We start from the raw sequence: 3,243 nt of genomic DNA, 5'->3' as shown, positions 1-3,243 counted from the left end.
TATAAAATTTCTCAGCGTGAATTTTACTAGAAGTGACATCATTGTATTGAATAAACAAAGACCAACTATAAAACACCTTTTCTTATCAACAGGCTGCCACATAGTGAATGCATAAAACCCAGCCATGCCAGGGTGACAAGTTGTCATTATTGTTTGTGCAGGTCATTCTATACCTGTATAAGGGTAATACAATTTTTGGTTACAAATTCTATGATTTATTTTGGATAGTCCAAATTTAAATAGTTAATCCTACAGCATCCCATTACCAGGAGCTTGGGAGTAGTAGTATCTGTGTTACAGGGCACAGGGGGCCTGCAAAGTGTCCTGAGCCTGATGGTGGTTGGCGTGTCCTTCATGGTGAACTAAGGATTAAAACTTTGGAGACAGTGTTGGCAATGGCATTTTACCAGGAACTCACAGTTTACTGGTAGAAAACAGGTGATAATTACAGCTAAAGATGGGCAAACCTCTGAAGATTCACAATATTTCCATCTCCTCATGAAATGCCCCTCAGAGTGTTTAACGTAGGGGGGCGCATGGTGTCACTGCACCCCGGGAGTTTTAATGGTTTTACTTTGATGTTATTTAATGGTTTACTTTTGATGGTTTTAATGGTCTTTGACTAATTGAGTTCTCCCCTATTTTCTGAGGTGATCTAAAGAAATGGTGCTTACCACTGAGGTCAAGCTAGGTCAGCTGTGCCCAGCACGAGCAGGTTCTAGAAAATTCCAGCTGTTCTGCCTGACAACGGGTCATCAGCTGATTGGATACCAGATGTTTGCCCAGTAACCGGTTAATCAGCTGATTGGACAGCTTTTTCAAAGGCGGGAAAATTTGAACGTAAAAAGCCGGCTCACCTGTGAGAGACGCGGCAGTCTGTGAGGAGATCATCTGGATCAGATCATCGATGGAAGCCCTTCTCAAGCAGCTGATAGAGAAGGCGGAAGCAGCCGGAGGGGAAGAATGGCTAAAGCGGTGCCTGTCACAACCGATAGCCAGCGGAGCTGGGGAGAGCAGTGCCGCAGAATTCCCTACCTTAGCCGTTCCAAGGAGCAGTGGAGCCGAGCATCCGGAGCGTCCGGCAGCTGAAGTGACACTGCCGGCGAAGAGAAGCAGAAGGAGCCGGTCAGCGTATACTCCGCCTCCTGACGTCAGGCGGAGGCGGAGTGCAGGCAGTGTCGGTGGTTCCCAGCATAGAGAGGAGCGGTCCAGGCCGGCGCGTCACTCTGACACTCCTCACAGTGACGCAGGAAGAGGAGAAGACCCGGATGAAGAACGGAGCGGTGGAAGTCACGCGAGTCTTCAGAGGAGGAGCGTGTCGGGGGATGGTGAGAGGGAGTTGCGGGGCCCGCACCGGCAGCTAGTCAGCCAGCGTCCCCTTGCGTGCCCTTATCAGGGCGTGCAGGTGTCTGAACGCAGGCGGAGCTATAGCCTTGGGATGCAGCATCCTGCTGCCCCCTTTCAGCTGTCGGATGTAGTGGCACCTGCCCCCTCGGTATCTCTCTCGGCTGCTCCAGAAGTTGGTCCCAGAATGCTGGATGAAGAAGAAGGTGGCAGTTCTGGTATGCCGACTACCCAGCCTTCCTCTGGCCGAGCCCAGGAGGTGTCGTCTGAGGGTGAGAACCTCCATGTTTCGTCTGTCTTTTTAAGTGAACTGATGCGTTTGGTTAATGACTTTACTGGTGCTTCTAAAGCACAGAATGTGTCTGGGGCATGGGTTAAACCTCCCAGCACAATCAGTTCTAGTTCAAGTAATATAAAATGTGTTCTTCCTGTTATTGAAAAGGGTGCAGGTGTGTCCGAGACCTGCTTGAAGGAAGCAATGACGTGCGAACTTTCCCCTTTGGGTTTTCACTTATCATTATCAGTGAAAGAAAAAATTTGGAAGTTGGAGTTTGTTGACCTGCTCTCATTGCTTCCTTCAGCAAAGGATACATTGCTGCGTGGTGAGAAAAAAGAGGATAAGGGCGAGGATGATAGGAAAAGGTCGGTGCCTAGATCATTTCATAATTGGATCCAGGCTTTTTGTATATATTCCGCTGTGTTGGGTGAAAGACACCCTCATTTGTGTTCTGGCCTTTTCCAGCATCTGGACATTATCCTGGAAGCGTACAAGAATTTTGGCGGGATGGCTTGGTTCACTTATGACGAGCTCTTTCGCCAAAAGATAGCAGTGTATCCCTCACTTAAGTGGGGGGAGAAGGACGTAGGCTTGTGGCTGAACTTGATGCTGCCACAGAGAACTACTCCAAGCAGGCAGCAGGCCCCGTCTCAAGGTACTTTGAGAAAAGGGGTCTGTTTCGCCTTTAATGAGTCTAACTGTAAATGGCTTCAGCACTGTCGGTATAGGCATGAGTGCTCCTTTTGTGGGGGCGCACACCCTATGTCGCGGTGCTTTAAAAGGAACTCTCAGTCTGGCCAGCAGCAGCCCAGTACTAGGGAGCAAGTGGCAAAGAGCATCGACCCCAGTGATATGGCAAAACATGCTGTATTGGTTAAATCTTTATCCAAACAAACCGATGGCTAGTTTACTGTTGAATGGATTTAGATTTGGTTTTGAGGTTCCCACATTTTTAGGACCGGGCTGCTTGCGGGCAAAAAATTTGAAATCTGTTGATCAATATAGTGAGGTAGTTGCTGAAAAGATTAAAAAAGAATTAGTAGCAGGTAGAGTTGCTGGTCCTTTTATTGATCCCCCTTTCGTTGATTTCCGGATTTCCCCTTTAGGTATTGTTCCTAAAAAGGAACGGGGTGAGTTTCGCTTAATCCATCACCTCTCTTACCCCAAACAACATTCCTTGAACGATGAGTTGAGTAGAGATGACTGCTCGGTGGTTTATGCATCATTTGAGGATGCGCTATCGATTTTGAGGGGTTGTGGCCAAGGAGCCTTATTGGCAAAAGCCGATATTAAAGCGGCTTTTCGGTTGTTACCGGTTCATCCGGCGGGTTTTAATTCTTTAGGTTTTTATTTTAATCGTGATTATTACTTTGATATGTGCCTTCCCATGGGCTTTAGTAAGTCATGTAAATATTTTGAAATTTTTTCTACATTTTTACAGTGGGTTATTGAGCATGAAACGGGTTTTGGTAATTGTTTACATTATTTAGACGATTTTCTTTTTGTTAGTTCTGCTGGTTCTTCTGCATGTATGTTGTTATTAAATAAGTTTATGAGTATTTGTAATTATTTTGGCATACCGGTTGCTGAGGAAAAGACGGTTTATCCTTGCTCCTCTTTGG

Source organism: Leptodactylus fuscus, chromosome 2 (genome assembly GCF_031893055.1).
Source record: "Leptodactylus fuscus isolate aLepFus1 chromosome 2, aLepFus1.hap2, whole genome shotgun sequence".
Taxonomy (NCBI): Eukaryota; Metazoa; Chordata; class Amphibia; order Anura; family Leptodactylidae; genus Leptodactylus; species Leptodactylus fuscus.
Note: the sequence above shows the minus strand (reverse complement) of the source record.